General features: G+C 42.9%; 1 long non-coding RNA gene across 3 annotated transcripts in view; it reads left to right on the top strand.

The window, feature by feature from the left end:
- The window catches only part of LOC122237863, a 66,847-nt gene extending 44,387 nt beyond the window's left edge, over positions 1 to 22,460 (top strand). The window contains exons 4-7 of one of the 3 annotated variants that reach the window (XR_006216559.1): positions 2,730 to 2,886; positions 14,154 to 14,306; positions 19,017 to 19,213; positions 21,681 to 22,460. This is a non-coding gene — a long non-coding RNA (uncharacterized LOC122237863). Of the gene's footprint in view, positions 1 to 2,729; positions 2,887 to 10,118; positions 10,173 to 14,153; positions 14,307 to 19,016; positions 19,214 to 21,680 lie in introns of those variants that run through there. The other 2 variants (XR_006216560.1, XR_006216562.1) reach the window with 2 other exon arrangements.
- Positions 22,461 to 22,938: the final 478 nt, after the last annotated feature.

Here is a 22,938-nt window from a genome sequence, read left to right as displayed (position 1 = left end):
ATCTCTGCCTTCTCTTCTTTTTCTTAATCAGTCTCACCCGGGGGTTATTAACGTTATTAGATTTTTCTAAAGACCTTTTTTGGCTTTTTGATCCTAGGTACATTGTTTTCTGTTGCCCTGATTTCTGCTCTTACATTTATTATTCCCTTTTACCTGCTTTCTTCCCTACTTCCTTCCTTCCACTTTAATTTTCTGTTACTTGTCTAACTTCCTGTATATCAGCTTAGATCATGGATTTTCAGCTAATATAAACATTTAAAACTGTGAATTTTCCTTTAAACACAGCTTTTGTGCATCTCACAAGTGTTGATACATTTTGCATTATAATTCTTTTCAAAATATTTTTATTTTCCTTATAAATATACCTTCTTCTTGGGGCACCTGGGTGGCTCAGTCGGTTGAACATTTGACTCTTGATTTCGGCTCAGGTCGTGATCCCAGGGTCTTGGGATTGAGGTCTCTCCCTCTCTCTCTCTCTCTCTCTCTCTCTCAAATATATATACGTATATATATATATAATTTAAAAATTTTTAATGTTTATTTCTGAGAGAGTGAGAGACAGAGCACGAGCTTATGAGGGGCAGAGAGAGAAGGAGACACACAACCCACAGCAGGCTCCAGGCCCTGAGCTATAGACCACAATCTGGGTTCAAACCCACAAACTGTGAGATCATGACCTGAGCCAAAGTCATATACTTAACTGACTGAGCCCCCCGGGCGCACCAATAAATAAGTTTTTTTTAAAAAAGAAAAAAATACATGCTTTTTTCTTAAATCCATGGGTTATGTACACACACATCACTTAATGTCCAAGTGCTCAGGGATTTTCTTTTCTTGTTGTTACTAAATCTCCCTGTGACTTAAGAGTGTTCTCTACAGTGTTCTGAAATTCTTTCCCATTTCATTCTTAAATTTGTTATGACTTTATGGCCCAATTGTGGTAAATGTTCTAGATATTTCTGAAAAGAATATAATCCCTGTGCTTGTTGAGTGAAATCTTGATTAGGTCAATTCTGTTCAGTATATTGTTCAAATCTTATTTTTCATTACTGAATTTTTGGTTTTGGTTTTGCTAGCTACTTCTGTCAGTTGCTGAGAGAGGAGTGTTAAAATTTCCACAATGATTATTTGTCAATTTCTCCCTTCGGTTCTGTCAATTGCATATATATGTATGTGTGTGTGTGTGTGTGTGTGTGTGCACTGTTATTAGTGCTTACAAATTTAGAATTATTATGTCTCCATGATTGACTGCACATTTCTCTTTCTGAAATATCCCTTCTAATTTAATCATGCTTCTTTCCTTAAAGCCTATTTTGTCTGATACAGCACTTTGTCTAATAGGATTGCCTGGTGGATTTTTCTTGTTTTTTGTTTTTTGTATTTTTTTACTTCTCACATCTCAGTATCCTTATATTTAGTATCTTATAAGCAGCATGTAATTTGAGTATTTCCTCATCCATCTTGATAAGCTTTGTATTTTAATTGGAGTAATCTCCTTACATTTACTATCATTACTGACACATTTGATTATTTTAATATACTACATTACCATTAATTTCTATTCGTCCTACCTATTCCTTTTTATTTTTAAGTTTATTTATTTTTATGAGAAAGAGAGAGAGGATGTGAGCAGGCAAAGGGCAGAGGGAGAGGGAAGAGGAATCACAAGCAGGCTCCACGCTCTCAGTGCAGAGCCCTACGCAGGGATCCGTTCCGCGAATGGTGAGATCATGACCTGAGCCAAAATAAAAAATTAGACGTTTAACCAACTGAGCCACCCAGGCATCCAGGTCCTACCTATGCTACGTTCCTTTCCTTTTCTTTCATATGTTCTTTTGTATTAAGTGCTTTGCATTACTCCATTTTTCTGCTCTATTTGTTCGCTAATTATACTTTTCAAAAAACCAGTCTTTCATCAGTTACTCTAGAGATTGAGGCATTTACCCTTCGCTTAAGTCAAATGTAAACCACTGCTTTGTCACTTCTTGGCCAAGGCAATGACCTTAGGACATTTTAACTCCATTTAATTATTCATGCTTTTGTACCATGGTTTCATGCCTTTTGAGTTATACATACTTACAAATCTGTGAAACATTTTAATTATTATTTTATATATAACATTTTTATTTGGATTTACCCATATATTTACTTTTCAGGTTGTTTTCTGCATCTCTTAGCTTTAAGCTGAGGATCATTTTCTTTCTGCCTAAAAGAATTCCCTTTCCTATTTCCTTCAGGTCTGCTGATGATGGATTGTTTCCATTTCTCTTAGAAGTAATGGCTTGTTTTTTCTTTGTTTCTGAATGAAATTGGCATTGGGTCTGGAATTCCGAGTTCAGTTATTTACTTTCTGTATAGTAAAACCTTGGATTGCAGGTAACTTGCTCTGTGAGTGTTCTGCAAGACAAGCAAACATTTCTAATAAATTTTAACTCAATAAACGAGCAATGTCTTACAATAGGAGTAGTAGGTGACATTGTCACGTGATCACGACTTAGCCAATGGTTCTTCTCTCTCTCTCTCTCACTGTGGGATTGTGGGTGATTGTCTCCCATGTTCAGATGCTTGATCTCAGGCCATGGTGTTTGGCAGAAATCAGTGGTTTTTCAAGATGTTGAAGGTGCCCACAGCCGGCACCTAGTGTATTTTTTGTCACTTTAAAGCACCTATGGACAGGCCTTTGCTTTTCCATACGAGAGTAAGCTTACGAAAACTTTGCTTCATTCTAGGTCATTGGATAGGTTCTTTATGAAAGTTGCACGAAAAGAAAAAGATTCCATTGAGCTAATAGATACCAGTGGTTCCATTAGCGATAGTGAAAGTCCTCCTACACGATAACCCTCCTCTCGCTTGTCTCTCTCACACTAGCCACGAAGGTTTTCAAAGGTAAGTGCAGATTCATTTGCTTATTTTTCTTGATATTTTGTATTTTCTTTATTATTTTGTATTGTATTACAGTATTATAATCATTTTTATGTGAATATTTTTGGGTTGTGGAACGGATCCTCTGAGTTTCCATTATTTCTTATGGGAAAATTCACTTTGATATGCAAGTGCTTTGAATTGCAAGCATGTTTCTTGAACGAATTATGCTTGCAAACCAAGGTTTTACTGTCCTTTGAATTCATCATTCCATTGTCCCCTGGCTTCCATTATTGTGGCTGAGAAGCCAGCTGTCAGTCCAATTGTTGCTCTGCTTAGGGGAATTAGTCTCTGTGTCTTTTTCCAGGCTGCTTTTTCAGATTTTGCATTTGTCTTTAGACCCTGTATCACAGAGGGCTGCTACAAATTGATAGGACACTATCCATATCAGCAGTAAAGACTGCTTTACAGTCTTTACAAACCATGAAGAAAAAGACAACCCAATAGAAAAAAAATGGGCAAAGAAGGGCAACAAAATTCACAGAAAAGGAAAACAAATGGCACTTACACGTATGAAAAGACGCTTAGTCTCACTCAAAGTGAGAGGATGCAAATTAAAATCATAAAGGTACACCATTTTCTTACCCCTCTCGTAATGGACAAATCAGTAAGTTGATCGCCCTTTGTCAGCAAGGCCTCTCATGTATTACTGGTAGGATGGTAAACTGATAGACTTTCTTGGAGGGGCTATTTGGCCATATCTGTTCTCTATCAAATGTGCACTGAAAATGCACATTACCTGTTGAGTCAGAAATTCCACGTCTAGGAATTTATCCTACTCACCCGTGTGCAAAACAGCATGTTGTTTTTATCAGGTATGCTAAGACGTGCAGACGCGAATATGACTGTCAGGGAGAAAGGTTTTAGGCCCGGGGGCTTCGGGTAGGAGGCACACCACACCATGCAGGGTCATATGGAGAGGCACTAGCATCTGCCAGGAGGCAGAAGGAGTGAAGGCTAAGATAAGCAAGAGTCTCTCTTGTGGTTATTTTTTGGCGGCTGTTTTGTTTAAAGTTTATTTCTTTTTGAGAGAGAGGGAGACAGAGTGTGAGCAGAGGAGGGGCAGAGAGAGAGGGAGACACAGAATCCGAAGCAGGGTCCAGGCTCTGAGCTGTCAGCACAGAGCCCGACGCAGGGCTCGAAGTCACGAACCACGAGATCGTGACCTGAGCCGAAGTCAGGCGCTTAACCGACTGAGCCATCCAGGCGCCCCTCTGTTGTGGTTTTTGAGGGAAGAGTGGGTGAGGCAAGGTAAGTAGGATAGACAGGTTTAGGATCAACTAGTGTGAATAATTTCTGTGGGCTCTGGGCATAGAGACGGCCCCCAGTTGTCTAACACTTGGCCCCGGCATGATTAGGGCAGGTGGGTAGCAACGCAGGAGAACAAGAGCTCAAGAAAAGACCTGGTTGAGAGACATGGACTCTGGACTATTGGGCTTGCAGTTGAAAAACACACTCACAAGGGGGGCCATTCGCTCCGAGAGTTGGCTAGCCCCAGAGGGGCTCTCCCCAGTTGGTAAGGCCCCAGATGCCCAAGCATCAAGAATACAGAAAATAAGAAACTGTGGTTGATATACACTTACACAAGTTTATTCATTGAAGCATTATTTGCACTAGCAAATATGCAAACAACCTCAAATCCATCAATAGGGAACTGGTAAATATATTCAGTTCCATTCAATGAACTATTTTTTAAAATATTTTTAATACTTATTTACTTCTTGAGAGACAGAGAGAGACAGACAGACAGACAGTGTGAGTGGGGGAGGGGCAGAGAGAGAGGAGACACAGAATATGAAGCAGGCTCCAGCTCTTGAGCTGTCATGACAGCACAGTGCCGGATGCGGGGCTCGAACTGACAGACCGCGAGATCGTGACTTGAGCCGAAGTTGGACGCTTAACCAACTGAGCCAACCAGGTACCCCTCATTCAATGAACTATTGCATAGCCGTACTAATAAATAACTGGCACTTTATGCACTAATTTGAAAGGCAACATAATTCAGTGGTTAAGAGATTAAGCTCTTAAACCAAATATTTTAGGGGTATAGCACAGCTTTACCCCTTTAAAAGTAGTTCTTAAAATATTGTTTCATAGTAGAGAAAGTATCCATGGAAAACAAAATTTACTTTTTTTTTCACCTTGCTGTTTTTGTGAAGACAACTGATGTTGTCAGTTCCTCATGTATCTAGGTTTCTAATTACAGGTGACCAAGGAATGAGCCCTAGCTAATCCACAGAATAAGCAGAATTCGGTAAGGCCAACATTGAAATAGGACTTAGGTAATTACCATGAACTATGAACTACCTAGAACAAATTTCAGGAAGCAAATGTGAACTCCCCGAGGCAATTGCATCAAACCACTGGCCTCGATTCTACCAGCAGGAAGTAACTGTGAGAGAGTAAGCTATAAATATCAAGTTTTGGCGCAAAAATGGAGCAAAGTGTTAATACATGTCCTCTGGTCTTCGTTCTAATGCCCTCCCATTTTTGATATTTTGTCTGTCCTTCTAATTTTTGTCAGATTTTTAAGAACTCATTATAAATTCTTCTCGCTAGATTTCAATATCCTTCACAATATGGGACTGAAATTCTGTGGTAATATGGGGCGAGTGGGGGGCTTGCACAAGGAAAGAACACGTTTATACATGTAAATGATAAAGCGTTACACTCTTATGAAGTATGATCTATCCATTCAACAACCCAACTGTGGCAGATTGACCACCATTTACCTAAAATCTATTCTCTCCATTGCATTTACTAACAGAAACCCAGTTGTGTTGGGGAGGGAAAGGCATTGTGCTCAGCTAAACAACCTATACATCCTATCCCTCCTTGAATCTCAAAAGTCTTCTTGGAGATGTTTGCTTTCATAAATACGGGTACTATTTCTTCCACTTTATTCCTTTCTTCTTGCTGCTTAGAATGTGGACATGATGTTAAAAACTGCAGAGGCTTCTTGGAACCATGAAGAAAAACCCAAGAGTTCGCAGAGACCTTGGCCCTGACATCCTTGGGCCATTGAGCTAACAGTAGCCATCACTTGTGCCCAGATTTCTTGATGCATGAGGAATCAAAATAAACAAACTTGTGGGCTTGGAGTATTAGTAAATGATAACTTCCAGCTCCCCCGGGGGAGAAAAAGCCCAGATTTTCTGTTGTATAAGTTCTCCCACTGAAGCTGATTTCAAGCTACCAATGTGATGTCCCTGAATGCAAAGATGAGAACAGATACATAATACCACACTGGTATATATATAGTATTCTAACTAGAAAATAAAATAGATGCAAATAATCATGGGAGCACAGATGATGGCAAATGTACTAAAATAATTAGGATGTAAGGATTTTTGTATATTTATTATCTTTGTTTGTAATATAATTGTACATTTATACCACTTAATTTTAATAATGGTCGTATTGGGGTTCAGTCGGGTGAGCCTCTGACTCTTGGTTTCAGGTAAGATCATGATCCCAGGGTCATGGCATCAAGCCCTGCGTCAGGCTCTGCTCTGAGTGTGACGCCTTCTTGAGATTCTCTCTCTCTCTCTCTCTCTCCTTCTGCCCCTCTCTCCCATTCACATGCTCTCTCTCTTTCTCTCTCTCAAAAAAAATAAACCTAAAAAATAAAAATAAAAAATGAATCATAATAATGGCTGTATTTTAAAACTGACTTGCAAATTTCCTGAAAATTCAGTACTCCGTTCTTGTGAGCCAGGATGCATCCAGTCTAACACACCATTCGGTTTAAGCCTGTTGCTATAGGAATTAATATATCAGCCAAGGTTATTTCCCATCATTCTTCAGTCTGGGCCTCTAGGTCGTCTCACATCTCCCTTTCATTATTTTCTATCTTTAAAAAAAATACAGGCCTGTGTCCTATAGGAGTCCTTCTGGAAAACTCCGTGCCTATGATGGACAGACACTGGGGTCACCCCCATGTCCATACCTTTTATAATCCCCTACCCTTGCATATGGGTGGTGCCTGGGACTTGCTTCTCTCCAGAATCCATTGGTGCTGCTATCCAATAGGATGTGGCAAAGGTGATGGGATGTCACTACCGTGATTGTATTAGGTTCTACATGGATGAGGCTCCATCTTGCTGCCGTGCACTGGAGAGCTTCTCCTTGCTGGCTTGATGCAATAAGCAGCCATGTTGAGGTAATGCGATTGTTAAGGAACTGCTTGTTCGTGGCCTCCAGGAGGCTAGCAGCCTCCATCTGATAGCCAGCCAGGAGAAGAATGGGCCCTCAGTTATATAGTCATCAAGAAATTAATCCCAATGACAACCTGAATCAGTCTGAAAGAGGATTATCCTCCAGTGAAGCCTCCAGATTAGAGTACCTCTTCATCACACAGCCTTGTGTGATGCTGAGCAGAGAACCAGCCAAGCCGCACTTGGGCTTCCGACCCACAGAAACTCTGAGATAATGAATGTGTTGTTTTAAGACACCAAGCCTGTGGGTGATTGTTACATGGGCTATAAAACAACTATGATGCCCCACCGTCGTCTTCCTCCCTGCTTTCATTACCACTTCGTTTCCATACCAAGAAAATCACACAACTTAGGAGTTCTGTGCTATGGGCTTAACATTCATTGATTCCAGAAGTCTCCTCCATGTTAGCGATGTGTATACATGGGCCACTCCTGCCTGGATACATTCAGACCTGTCCAGTTCCACTGTTAATAATTTGCATGACATGTGTTCATCAGATGCACATGCAACATGAAGTAGGAAGGCATGACCAATTTTTTTTTAACTGATGGAATAGATGAGAACAATGAGCAAAACAGCAAGATAATGGTTATGAATGTAACATATCTTCAAGTTCAAAAGAATAGAATATGAGAGACCTGAATTACCAGCAATACAGATGTTTGGAAACAGTTGACCACAGAAGGAATGAAGAGTCAAAAAGACCTGTCTGTTGTGTGTTTTTCCAACACTGTCAAGCAGTTAACTCAATGTTGACATTTCCTGCCTGGAGATAGTGTCTGATCCCCCAGGATAAGGGCCCGGTCCTACAACACTGGCCCCCTCCAGGTTCTCACCTGTGCTTCTGACTGGCCACAGATTGAAAGTTCCAACAACCCCCTCCTTTGGTTCAATTAATTGCTAGAGTGGCTTACAGAACTCAAAGAAATACTTTACTTATTAGATTTCCAGGTTATTATAAAAGGATCTAACCCAGGAACAGCCAGATGAAGAGTTGCACACGGCCAGGTATCTGAGAAGGGGCCTGGAGCATCCATGTTCTGAGTGCCCCACTGTCCCCAAGTCTCCACGTGTTTACCAGCCTGGACACACTGGAAACCTTCTCCTGGCCCCACTCAGTCCTTTTGGGGTTTTATAGAAGCTTTATTACATATGCACAATTGGTTTACTCATTGGCCATTGGTGATTGAACTCAATCTTCAGTCCCCCTCTCTCCAAGGAGAGCTTCAGTGGGGGAAGGCAGGCAGAGGGTTTGGACTGAAATTTCCAACCCTCTAGTCACATGGTTTGTTCCCCCCAAAACCAGCTCCAGCCTTAGGTTACTGAGGGGCTTTCCAAAAGTCACTTCATTAATATGAGCTCAAACAGAGTTCCTTATGAATGACAAAAGACACTGTATCACCGAGGAAACCCCAAGGATTGAAGAGCTTTCTGCCAAGAACTGGGACAAAGACCAAGTGTATTTTTTACTTTATCACTAACTGTAAATATCTATGTTGAAGAAAAACCTAGGCCAGGAAGATGTCTGAAATAAGTAGTTAAGGGGCACCTGGGTGGCTCGGTTGAGCATCTGATTCAGGTCATGATCTCCCATTCCTGAGATCGAACCCCGTGTCGGGCTCTGTGTTGACAACCCAGAACGTGCTTGGGATTCTCTGTCTTTCCTTCTCTCTCTGCCCCTCCTCCTTGCCCAAAAATAAATAAGTAAACTGAAAAAAAAGTATTTGAATTCACCATTATCCAAGGTGCCGTTTAAGAATATGTTTCTATGTGGGGAAGTATATTCATCCCAAGGCATGCAAAAAATTGCTAATTATGGTTCTTACAGAGTCCAATTTGAAGATATAAAATCATTTTAACTCTTGGGTTGCCCATCAGGACCTACAGCATTGTACGTCCCTCCCTCTCTCCTTGACTTGGTCAGTCTCAATATAGCTGATTGTGTCAGTTATTTATTACTGCAGAGCAAACAATTCAAAATTTAGTGACTTAAAATAAAAACCATCCTATTTACTCATAGTTCTGGAGGTCAGTAATGTAGGCTGAGGTCAACAGGGTAGGTAACTTTTGCCTGTGTGGCCTGGAGTACTCAGAGAGGCTGAAGTCTTGGGGGGTCAGCTGGGGGCTGGGTGGTCTAGGGGGTCCTAGCTAGGTTGGTTCATCTCTGTTCTGCATAGTTTCATCCTCTAGTGGGCTAGCCTGGGCTTCTTCACGCAGCAGTGGTGGCATTTCTGGGGGGACAAGAACAGAAGGTGCAAGACCTCCTGTGGCCTAGGCTTGGAGACTGTGCAACATCACCCTCTCCAACATTTTATTAGTCAAAGGCAGTCCCAAGGCTGCCCAGGTGGAAGGGGTAGGGCAATAGGTTTCACCCCTTGATGGGACAAGCTGCAAGGGACAAATAGCTTTGTGCTGTTTTTAATCGCCCACATCAAGAAATCCATCTAACTTTATCCTTTCTTGTACCGATGCCTAGTTTTCTGTCTGTATCCGTTGGTGATGCCAGTCCAACAGGATGGGAGTGAAAGCCTTTTCCAAAAATGATTCCAGCTGTGATGGGGCAGCTGTAGCCTCATTACAGTCTTTGTGGTTGTTGATAAGGTCAGGCACATCAGACCTTTTCGGAAACTCTGTCGCCAGTATCTTGTAGGAAGAGGAGGCAGAATGGTCCCAATTTGCTACCCACGACAGATTGCCAGGGAAATGGTTGCTTTTTTATACTCAAGTGCCTTTTTCACAGAACCCTTGCTGATAAACTAGTGTTAGCTGAAGACCAGTTAGCATGCTGACATTTCTCTAAGAGTTGTTATCTCTAGGCACCTGTGGATAAATGTGCTAATGAGAGACTTTTCTTAAGGGCTCTTAGATCCATGATTATTCCAAGCCATGGTTGAATGCAAACATCATCAGAACAGCGTGTTATGCTTAATAGCTGAGAATGCCTCTGTAATACTTAATCCCCTTTATGCTCGTGACAGATCAGCCTCTGAAATAGGAGCACGGCCCCAGGGGAAACGCAGCTTACTCATCAAGCCTCAGGTAGGAAAGCACCAACAAGTAATGACTTCCCAGCCGTGGGATGTTTCTAGAGTCGATATATTTCCAGTCTAACCGAGACAGCAACCAAAGTGATCTTTTTCCATCAAACTTCATTATTCAAACCATTTATGGGATAATTCTCTGAGAGAAGCTATTTCTTAACACTTCCTTGGTTGAGTAAGCGGCCAGTGGAAAGATTCTATATATCACTCAAAGGCTCTAATCAAAGGGAGTCTTGGAGACCTCCACTGTTTACACAAATCTGGTGACCAGGCATTTGGAATTTGTTCAAGTTCCTATGGGATCAGTGTGATCCTTGATGGTCTACCTAATAACATTAAGGCCTTAAACCCTGACCTTGGGCAGTTTTACTCTTCCCTTCTTAAGGTTTTCATGTTCCGTGTGGACTGTCCTCAATTGTGGTTGTTACTTTTTCAATTAAAAATATTTCTTTCTGCGGCACCTGGGTGGCTCAGTCTGTTAAGCATCCCGACTCCTGATCTCAGCTCAGGTCTTGATCTCAGGATTGTGAATTCAGGCCCCATCCTGGGCTGCACTCTGGTTGTGGAGCCTACTTAAAAAAAAAAAAAGAAGAGAAGGACAAGGAGAAGAAGAATTTCTTCTTACTGCTTGAAACTTCTCTTTCCCAACATGGCCTTTCCTTTTACTTTCTATCTTCATTCTCTGATGGGACTTGTTTACTTTTTAAGTTAGGATTTGGTGCCCGAAACAGAATCCACAAGGATTTAATTAGGGAAGCGGTGGGAAAGCCAGAGAAGTGGCATTTTAGATGAGTTTCCAGGAGAAACTCCTAGAATGCCAAAGAACTGATTACCAGTGAGTGGCTCCCTCTCCTAAAATCAAGAAAGTAGGCAATCAGGAGGCTGTTCTAGAATCTACCGAGTTCAAGAACATGGCACTAGAGCTGCAATCTAGGGCTGAAGAAACTGGGATCTGAAAGTTAGGATCAGAAAGTCAGTGCTTCTGATCACCCACAGAGCTGGACAGGTACTCCAGAAAATTCCACCATCCCTTGACCTTGCTTGCCTGTAGCAAATAGCGAAAAGCAGCATGAAAATGGTTACTATCTCACTTCCTCCTTGCAAATATCACACAAGTAAATCTAATGAAAGGAAGCAAATTTCTAACTGAAAGAATCTGGGAAGTGTGGTAGTTTGAGGCCTTCTACCCTGTGCACTAAGGACACCCTAAAAAAGAAATGAACGGGAGTGCCTATTGGCTAAATCCTGCGGGGCGACTCTCACTGCTCATCCTCCCCTCTGACGACATTAAGTGGAATATTTAACAAACAAGCATGTGCCAGGCAGTCCTAAACTCATTTTTCAACATTATCCCACTTAATGCTTACATCACCCCCCTAAATTAGGTGCTATTCACCCAGTTGTCCAGATGACGAAACATGGGGTCAAGGAAGTGAAGGAATCTGCCCAAGGCCACAGAGTAGGAAGGGGAAAGCTGGTAATCGGACCCAGGTTTGTGTGATGCCAAAGGGAATATGTGTCCAAGCCTACTTGGTGCCAAAAGCTGTGATCATAACCACTACATTAGACCACCTTACAGAGGTGCGCATTTGGCGCCCAGAGATGGGGCTCAGCCAGCCTCGCACAAAAAAATAGATTTTCATTCCCCTTTCTGGAATGGGACCATTTGCTTCATTCCCTTAACCCACTCCAGCCAGCTCTGTATCCTGAGTAAACATGGGCCAACGAGAGAGGTCTGACAATACTCTTGCTACATGACATTAACCGTGGCTTCCTTCACCGCCCATACGCCAATCGGTTTTCTACAAAAACAGTTATTCTCACAGAGAGACTTGAAAAGCATTGAGAATCTAATGGTGTAAAAAGAGCTTGAGAAGGATTTTTAGCTCCGTGTTCATAATCATCCCATGCATAATGACTATCACTCACAAACATCGGGACAGTGAACACAGGCCCTCACATCTACTGCTGACCCAATGATGAAGAGCCTTTCGGTAGGTGAAAATCAAGACAAGGGCATAGGCTCACCCACTTGATCGGGCACCAAGGGCTATTTAATGCATTTTCTTCTACTCTGATAAAGAATGTAATTTAGAATCTGCTGGAAAAAATCCCCCTCTGGAGGCTGCTTGAAGCATTCTTCTGTCATGGCTGATTACTACACTAGTGTTTATTGTCAGCAAAACGAAAACACAAAAATACCATTCTTGGCATCATGCTTCTTTTTTTCCATTATAATCCAATCAAGGTTTAAATCCTCTCAACTGAGCAGTTCTTCCTTCAAAGAGAATGCTGCAAGAGTCCACGATGGACGTGAGGTGAGCATGCGTCGGCTCCGACCTTCACCGGACTCGGAATCTGGCCAGTCCTCTGGCCATGGGCAGCCTCGCCTCTGCACTCAAGACATTTTCTTCTTGGACACAAACACCTCGAGAGAGTTTCTGGCCCTTAGAGGGAATCACGTCACACACACGAAGAGATCAGTAAGAAATGCTTTCAGCAGGCAGGCTTTTTGAGAACTATCACTTCCTAAAAAATGTAGCATAGGCTGCCAAGAGGGGTTATTTTTATCTGAGGAGTCCCATGGGCTACACCCTCCTTAAAAGGATAGGATAATGAAAATACACCTTCCTTCTTCCTCTTTGAGGATCTCTTTACCAACAGTAAATGTTCTCAACTAGCCATGAAGTACCCCTTCTGCCTAGAAATCACCTCAGCATGTGTGGGGCGTTAACTAAACGTGGGTGGTGATTCATCATGAGTAATAGTCGATGCTGTGGCATCATCGGTTGGGAGAATAAAAAGTCCTCCTTTTATCAGTCAGATTGTCTGCTCTTTTTATCTTAACAGATAATAATGTAATATCCCACGCTAGCACCCAAATGCTCAACTCCCTTTTTTGTTTCTTATATAATTATTTGCAAATTCTTCCTAACTCCTGTGTGATGCACCTGTCTCCGTGGGAATTGTTACTGTTTTCAGATGTGAACGGTTATTTATTATATTCAACGTCCAGTCTTCTTGGGGTTGAGTAGTTCTAGTTCATTTGGCTTTTCCTTAGCCTCCAGCATTAGAAAGTCAGCTTTGTGACTCATCTCTAAAGGCTCTCCTGGTTCTGCATATTCCTGTTCTCTAAAACCCTGGGCGAGTTCTGATCTCCTGGAGCACAGAGTGTCATACAGTGTCCCAGCCTCCATATGTGCAAGAGGAAAATGACCTGCCCTGAAAAGGAACCGACTCTTCTTTACAGATAGGGACTTACTTTACGAAAGGGATTTATCAGCCCAGCTGGCATGTGAGTGGAGAGTAAATGGTAGTGCCTGAGCCTGAGCTCAAATTGAGATGGAACCAAAAATATCTCATCAGTGGATGATGTCCACTCAGTTATATTACTTGTGCCCAAAAACAGTGACTCAAAACTTCTCCGTGCCCCAAATTCCCTTATCGGTTATTTTTCCCGGTGTCTCTTTTGTAAACTACTTTCCTTTAAACTTAGATTATGTACAGTTAGTCTGTTTGAAATTCTTGATTTTTCATTTTATTAAAAAAATTTTTTTAAACTAATGATGATTAGCATTTTACTAAAAGTTTATGTCCACTAACAAGTATGCAAGATACATTTGCTATTTACTTTTTCGTAATGTTTTCTCATAAAAGGAAACACAAAATAGTACCTGCAGGAGACCCCTCACCCTGACCGTGCTGTGCTCAGATGTCCGTAGCTGCTTCCAAGAGAGGGTTATTTTTATTAAACCGAGACACGTACTGACACAAAATTCATAAAATAATCTCCCTGCATGAGCACAAGTTGTATAACAACACAACCCATCTGGGGGTTTGGACTATATAGAAAAAAACTGATCGATTTGTCATGGGGTTTCAAAAACAAAGGGTGAGGAGGAAGGTGTCCCCTCATGTGTCTGTGAGTGAATATTTAATTTCCTTAGCCAACCGTTCCCTCCCCATGTCTAGGGTGATGTGAAAAGGGTGATACCACATCATTACCCTCTGGCTACGTGAACAACCACTAAATCCACAGTTTTCTGCCTCCCTTACCTACCTCAGTGTTTCTTCAGAGGCATCATCCATGAAATGAGCTGGCTTCATAGCAACCCCCGGAGAAGTGTAAGTGATTTTTTTTTTTTTTTATCTGACGGATATGTGTCTTCCTCAATTACATTGGCAGATACCAGCATGTTATTGTCTGACTTGAATATTAAATATCATCTGCATAAATTGTTATATCATATTGGCCACTCATATGAGGCTCTGGGACACCAGCCATTCAACACTATGTTCTAACCTGTCCCCAAGAAAAAGCTTCACCACCACCACCCCCCCCCCCCCCCCCCCCCCCGCTGCCCTGCTATCAGCATCATGGAAATCATGTTCGTAAGAGTTTCTTTCCAAGGAAAGTGCATTCATTCGCAATTTACTTTTCCCACTTATATTCATTGAATATATCAGTATGTGCTCGTCGGATGTTTTGATGAACACGAGGTGTACAGAATTCTGGAATGAGTCGGTAAAAATCCAGTCAAGAGCACGGAATCTTGAGATTTTTGTTAACCCACAGCCTTGCCATGAGTCAATGACGATTTAAGGTGCTGACCTCACCCCCACCACGCCAGACTCCCGCAGGTTCTTCCTTTACATGATCTAAGGGTATAGGGACTCAGCCCGGAATCTCTGCTCCAGGGGACAGTGCCTCAGAAGACTTTCTTAGGTGGCCCTTCCACCCAGTAACCCCGAGGCTGAGGATCACGAAAACACACAGCCACCTCCGCCAGCAGCTAAAATGTAGGCTAACGTAATAACCATGGAGATCACCCCACAGTTGGGATTTTGTGGTTGGTGATGTTGGGTTGAGGTGGGGTGTTGATTACTGTTGTTTTGCTTTGCTTTTTTCTCCCATAATGTTCACTTGGTGAATGAGTGTGGGGGCAGTTTGGTGACCATGACCTCAGGCACTCTGTTAGCTGATCCTCTGTTCTCCTGGCCTCTCATAAACTCCAGTGGTCTTAGAATTCAGCTCTTTCCTTGTCCCCCTTCCTCTGCCACCTCACAGCAAGAGGCTTCAGTGGCTTTATTATTAAGCAAGGAGGCTGGCAGGGCCAAAGCTAAGCTTTTAATGCATCTGGCACTGGGATCCTACACGTGTCTCCACCGACTTGCATGGGACGAGGGTCCCCTAGGGCCCAGACACTTTTGGACACATTTAGATACTAGGAGACTAAAATTGCGGAACAGACAAAAGCCAAACTACAAAAGGGGACTTTAGGCCTCTGAACGAAAATTCAACTTGAGGGAAGAAGACAGATCAGTCGGTCTCAGCACCTAATGGAAGGAGGGGCAGCATGGTTCTGGAACCCACGTGGTAGTTCTGCCCCATGGGCGTGCATCCTCCACAGGTGGGCAACTGTGTGTGAAGAGCTGTACAAGCTCCTCTAGGAGGGACAAGGGGGCCATCTGGGAAAATTCCACATAGAGGAGAAACCACTCCCAAACCCGGCGTGGGTTTCCATTGCTGGCTCGTCACCAGCCCATCTCCACCTCCCTCCACCAGGGTGAGCTCACTCGTTCTCGTGGGTCCCACTACCACGTGCCTCCTGATGGCTCTTGAACCCTTTCTGCAGCCCACACTTGCCCTGTGTGCATCCACGTGTGTGCCCCGAACCTGCCCATCAAAAGGCACCACAGATTTTAACCTATTCAAACTGAACTCATTTTCCTATCCCTCCACACACCCCCACCCACACCTGTGTTCCCTGTCCGCCGAGTAGTATGATGTTGTGAAAGACCAATAGAGTTTTTTAAAAAACGTAGTTCCCTGCCAGGGAAAAATTCGTGCTTTTTAAGTGCTGAAGATGGGGAGTTTGTGATGATTATTGTAATTAAGAATTGAAAACTGTTGGGGTGCCTGGGTGGCTCAATCGGTTAAGCAGCCCCTTCTTGATTTCCGCTCAGGTCGTGATCTCGTGGGTTCTTGAGTTGACTCCTGCATCGGGCTCTGTGCCAAAGGATTCAGCTTGGAGTCTGCTTGGGATTCTCTCTCTGCCCCTGCCCCTGCCCCCACCTCTTGAAAGAAAGAAATAAACTTAAAAAAAAAGAAAAAGAAAAGAAAACTATTACTCTGGAATGGCCAAAGTGAATTTGGAAATCTGCCAACAGTTAAAAACAAGCCCCTTACAGAAGGTGGCTGCCTTTGTGGTGAGCACAGCATAACACTAGAATTGTCAAATCACTGTGTTGTGCGTCTGAAACTAACGTGACATTGCGTGTCAACTACACTTCAATAAAAAGCAATCAAAAAAAACTAGTGAGAAACCAGCCCCAGACTTCTGTTAGGTCATGGGTTTCACTCCAGGTGCTTGTCCTCTTTGGTTCAGAGTCAGTGGCAATGGAACACGGCTTTGATATTTCTTAGGCAAGTCCGGCTGTTGCCAAGTAACAGCTTTTACAACTTCTACTGGGCCACCAAGCCAGGAAATCTGGGGTTGATATCCTGGTTGTCTCCGTCCTCATGCACACTGCCTCTTATCAAGCCTTGAGTGCCTCTTGTCCTGGATCCTCAAGATGTGGCCAGAGGAGCAACATTCCCAGCATCACCCGGGAGCTTGTTGGAAAGGCAGAATCTCGAGCCCTGCCTCAGACCTGTGCAATCAGGGTCAGCTTTTCGACAAGATCTTCAGGTGTGATTCATGGGCACATGTGCGTCCGAGAAGCACTGTCCTCACTCCTGTCCCTGTGACCATGCGTCTGCAGCTCACCCTCCAGCTCTTTTAGACCTTCCTACAGTGTAGCTGTGACCAGTGCACCCTGAACGGTTTTATTTGTGTAACATCCTGCACCCTGGCCCCTCTTTGCTGAAATCTGTCCTTTCTGACCCTGGCTAAACATGAGAATCATGGGGATTGCTTTAAATATTTCGTTTTAATGTTTTCTCATTTTTTGAGAGAGAGACAGAGCACGAGCTGGAGAGGGGCAAAGAGGGAGACACAGAATCCGAAACAGGCTCCAGGCTCCGAGCTGTCAGCACAGAGCCTGACGCGGGGCTTGAACTCACAGACTTCGAGATCATGACCTGAGCCGAAGTCGGACACTTAACAGACTGAACCATCCCAGAGCCCCTTTCAAAAAATGTCAATGCCCTTGCCCCAGTCCCTGAAATTCTGATTCAGTGGAAATGAAGGTTTGGTCTAATGTTTAAATTCCCCTCACCTGATGTTAATGAGTAGCCACGAGTTGAGAACCATTGAGCCAAAGATGAAGTTTTAATTCACTACGATGGCAGGTGAGTCTCTCTAGGGCTGAGCCTCTCGCTGGCTTTCTGTCACCACGCTGTGTCCCGTCGTGCCGAATCCATAGTTGACAGCCCAAACCATTTGTTGGATGAATGAGTGTTTGCATCTCCTACACCGGGAATGGTGATCTGTGGAAAGAATGTGTATTCGCTGCATTCTGAGAAACGCAGAGGCTGCATTCGTGGGCGGAACGAGGGAATGATGGAAGATACATTTTTCAATTTACGACAAAGCAAATGCCTCATTTAACGACAGCAAGGGACTGCAGACAGCCATGCGGGAATGCCCTTTATGGCCCCATGGATGATTCTACACAGTGACAGCTCTTCTCCTCCCAGACTGGCAGGCAAACAGGAAGCGATGGGTCTTGCTACCCAATCAAATATTTTCTGCTTTTAATTGAGTGGCAACAGAGCCAACGGAGCTTTATCGGAGGGACTTGGTCCTAGAGATGAAAACATAGACATTTTTTTAGTTTGCAAATGGTGGTATTGTTTTTTTCCATTTGCCAAAACATAAACATGCTTGGTTTTTTTTCTGATTTTCCTTATATTCCTGACTGACAGAGAGGCCATGGCTAACCACGCCTTTTACACAAAAATGACTGTTAAAAATTTGGTCTACTTCATGTTTTTAAAAGCCAATCAGAGGCATCGTGACACCGCATTTCTCCAGCATCTCTTTAACATCTGGACATGGCTTATGTGCCGTAATGCTGCAAGACGTCCGGAACCCTTAGTGCTGTCACTAACAAAACCATAACCATACTGCTGTTATCACACCCAACAGAATTATCCACAAGTCCTTTGTACGTATCATCCGTTTCTCTCTTGAGCAAGCTCTCCAGGTTCTGTCTTTATTAACCTCACCCCCTACTCCCCCCCGCAAATCCTTGTGCCCTGCTCTGTCCATTCAGCCAGACCCTCTGGAAAAGTACTTCCTGGGAACACCCAGCTTCAAAAGAAGGGTGAGTCACATTGAAAGTACATCATCACGTCCATTCCTGCCTTCCACCCCATCTGTGTAGAAAAGTCATAACATTCTGATTTCTGGAAGATTAAGGCACCTGGTTTTTCTCTTAAAGGGGAAAAGCAATAGGTCAGCTCACTTCCTTCTTTCTCTATTTTTAAACAGCCTTTTCTCTAACAATTTCCTTTCCTGTTACGCCGTGCCCACATTTCTCCTTTCCTTCTCACTTACCCTCCTCCTCACCTACCAAAGATTACTCACATGGTACTCAGGATACCAAGCTAACTCACAAACAGTTCTCTGGAAAACCTAGGCCTGATTTTCAGTAACCTGGATCAAGGGTTTTTTAAGCATTTGATTCTCAGTCTTAAACACAGTCTATTAATTATTCCATTAACAGTGATGAATCCCACTATGCCTCTTCCCCCTTAGGGTGAATTCACTCAGCTGAAGACAGGCTTTCCACTGAGACCCATTTAAGAGAAAAGGGCATGAACATTGAAATGGATTTTTTAAATATAAAGTAACACTTATTTACTAACACCAAGTTAATTCTGTACAGGAATGCTCTGTGCGTGGTTGAAAAGCCATTGCCACCAAAAGTCCGGAAGTGTTGGGACAACTGGAGGCGAATCCCGGAACATAGCTATAGCCTTATAGAAGCAAACACACGGTGTTTAGGACCCCACTACTGAATTCTGTTAACGTTTATTTAGCAATTTGCCATGCCTCAGTGAATCCTTAGAACAACCCTAAGAGGTAGGTATGATTATATCCATTTCACAGTGACTCACCAGATTGCACAGCTAGCTGGCGACAGATATGCTCCAAAGCCCTGTATTTCCCAGCCAAATACCCAGGACTCTGGTTCTCACACACCATGCTTGTCACTCTGAAGACAGTGCTTCGTTTCCCTTCCCATCTCCAAACTGCATTGTTCCCTGGTACCTCTGAAGAGGCTTCTGGAAACATGACCCCATTCAATTGCATGCAGATGTTTATGTCTGTTTGCATTCATTTATTTTTCTGGGGAAAAAAGACAGAAAACAGAAAACTAAAAGTTAAGAACCACCTATTTATTTATTTATTTATTTATTATCTTTAGGTAATCTCTACACCCAACATGGGGCTCAAACTTACGAACCCAAGATCAAGAGTCGCCATGCTCTACTGACTGAGCCAGCCAAGTACCCCAAGAACCACCCTTTGAAAACACTGCAATTATTTTATTTACTTATTCATTTATTTATTTATTTAGAGAGAAAGAGAGAGAGAGAGAGAGAGAGAGAGAGAGAATGCAGGCAAGGGAGGGGCAGAGACAGAGGGAGGGAGAGAATCCCAAGCAGGCTTTGTGCTGTCAGCGCTAAGCCCAACGTGGGGCTTGATCTCACGAACCACAAGATCATGACCTGAGCAGAAATCAAGAGTTGGATGCTTAACTGACTGAGCCACCCAGGTGCCCCTTAAACCCTATAATTGTTTTAAACCTCTGGTTGTGCAATTGGCACTCGACCTGTCCCTCTCACAACTGTAGTACATGCACACACACATGCACATGTACACACACACAATACATCCCTACAGAATCCCCACGTCCTTAGTTTAATTGCCCTATATGACAAATATTCCTCTGACCCAAGAGGCATTTTCAAGACCAAACTTGGCACGGCTCATATAACAACTAAACACATCTAGGGGAGACCATTTTTCCTGGAACAGGATGCCTTTAGAAATGAAAACTCAGAGCAGTTGTTCAGGTGACAATTGTATTACTACTTCAGTCTACTCAGAGGACAACAGTAATAGATACACAAATCCTTGGCTATAGATTCATTACTGACTCAACGAGCATTAATTAAGACACTTCTGCTTTCACAGCCTGTGAGATTTTTGCCATCAAAGGTATTTCATCAACCAGACTTATGTCCCAGAGAGAAAATAGCTGCCCACCTGAGAAGCTGGAGTGGCCGGGAAGGATGAGATTATCAGAATGCAGGCCAGTGAAACAGAGTTATTGCAGGTGATAGCTGGACATCTGAGGGGGGGGAAAAAATAAAATAACGACCCTCAAACTCCAGAATCCTGCAGCTTAAAAATATGCTTTGTAAACTGAAAATTTTAGTAGTTGAATTCACTGTTCTTATCTAAATTGATGGCCTCAAAAATCAAGAACACCTCAAAGAATACAGAGAAGAAAATTATGGGGGCAAGAGAAGAGGCTCGGAGAATAGATTAAGGAAACAGCATGTGGAAAATTAATGTCTACACAGTCAGGGCATCTGTTACCAAGGTATGGTAAGTATCACAGTTATGTTAGGAGCGAGATCAATACCAGCATTCTTATGAACGGGATGATAAAATGTCAACGACTTGCTTTCACATTCTCAAAACAAAAACAAAAAACCCAAGCAGAATGAGGGAAGATGCAACTAAATGAAGTAAGAATGATAATATGTTGATAACTGTTGAAACTGGATAACGGTGCAAGGGAATTCTTAATAGTGTTTTAAAAGAAGTCGAGTTAAAACAAAGTGACAGAGAATGGTGGAAAATTGAGGGTGACAGCGGTATGGTAGACCACACGCTCTGAAGAGCCTGCTCCCACTGAAATGTAACTAGTTCCTTGGTAACTTACAACAAACAAAAGCTATCATGATAATGTATGTTGGACATACCAGAAAGTAAAGGAAATGTTCAAGAACCAGAAAGAAAAGAAAAAGAAGAACGAGGCCTTAATCTTGAGTTGGGAATATAAGCAATACACAGGTAAGTAGGAAGATTAATAACACATGGCAATCCAGTGGGGTAATCTTTTGAACTGATAGTGCTAGAACAATTTGATTTTCATATGTAAAATTATAAACAGGTACATAAGGCTGACCCTTCCCTCACACCATATACAAACGGAACTTAAAATGAATCGTAGGTGTTGGGTGGGGGGGTGGGGGTTGGTGCCTGGGTGGCTCAGTGGTTAAGCCTCCGAGTTCAGCTCAGGTCATGATCTGGTGGTTCATGAGTTTAAGCCCTAAGTCAGGCTCTGCACTGATAGCATGAAGCCTGCCTGGGATTCTCTCCCTCTCTCTCTCTCTTATTGCCCCTCCTCCACTCATGCTTTCTTTCTCTCCCTCTCAAAATAAAATAAGCTTAAGAAAAAAAGAAAGTGAATCAAAGACTGCCCTGAAATTTTTAAAGAGATCAAGATTGGACTTGATATTCTCTTTTACAGGTCGCAGGCCCTTTTTATCACCTCCCAGGATGAATTCCTGATGCAAAACCTAATCGGAAGCTAACACAACGACTTAAGGCCTTTTTATCCCTAATTATCACCACTAACCACCAACTGTCCCTCTGATAAAAAGCATTTTTATATCATTCCTATCACTGGAGTCCTACATCCTACATCCTGTAGTCATTACAGCTATTTTCTAAATAATCCCAGATCTACCTGCTTCCAGTCACACAAGAGAAGTGCACTTCCTGTCTCCCTTGCAGCTCATTGGTTGCCATGTGAATAGGTCCCGCCAAGGAGTCGTGAGCAAAAGAGATGTGCATCACTTCCGGTTTAAATGTTAATTACAGTGCAACCAGCAACCTTCAGGGTAGGAGCAGCTCCATCAACCCGGGTGTTTGTGTGAGTACCGTGAGCGGGGGCCCAGACGGCCATCGATGGACACAGAGCGAGAACAAGGAAAAGACCTTTGCTGTTCTGAACGGCTGAAACCTCGGGGTTGCTTGTTACCGCACTGTAACCTGACCCATTTCAATTAACATCACCCCTGGGCGAGGAGATGTCGTTTTAAATCATTTCGGAATTTCATTCATTCCTTTATTCCTTTATCTACCGAGGCCCTCCTCTGTACTTGGAATTGGACTAGCTCTGGGGAAACAGCAGCCCAGAGGGCACACGTGGTCCTTTGCCTAGGTCTGTGGCTGCAGGTAGAAAAATGTGGGGAAATAAAAACTTTATTCACTTAAGTAGAAAGTGGCTTGTCAGCTAGCCTCTGTGAGGTCCGTTTCCTCATCTGTAAAATGCACACAATACCTACCCTGCAAGGTTTTTATAGAGGTTGGGAGCAATGCCTGGTCCCTGAAGAGGAAACTAAACAACAACTATAAATATTTTATTTCACATTTCATAAAAAATTACTTTGGGCAAACAATGAAAAGGTAGCAGAAAATAAGAATTTAAATCCTCTGAGTACCATTTTCACATTATTGCCATTTTCACATGATTCTTTATTCTAGGGTATCTTGGGGGGTGTGTGTGTGTATTTTTAATTTAGTGATTGGCCTTCCGGCCCTAACTGGAACTGGTTCCAGGATCAAGTAGCAAGTAGCTTGGGTTTCCTTGGAGATGAAAGGCCTCAGAGAGGGTTCTGTGTTTCCATGGGCCCCGCTTGCTAAGGACAAATACCACCTTCCCACAAGCCCTCAAGAATACCTGTGTGAAAATGAACCTCTGATGTACTGGGATCTTTTCTGTA

Source organism: Panthera tigris, chromosome B1 (assembly GCF_018350195.1).
Source record: "Panthera tigris isolate Pti1 chromosome B1, P.tigris_Pti1_mat1.1, whole genome shotgun sequence".
NCBI classification, from domain to species: Eukaryota; Metazoa; Chordata; class Mammalia; order Carnivora; family Felidae; genus Panthera; species Panthera tigris.
Note: the sequence above shows the minus strand (reverse complement) of the source record. Positions and strands in the feature narration are given on the sequence as shown.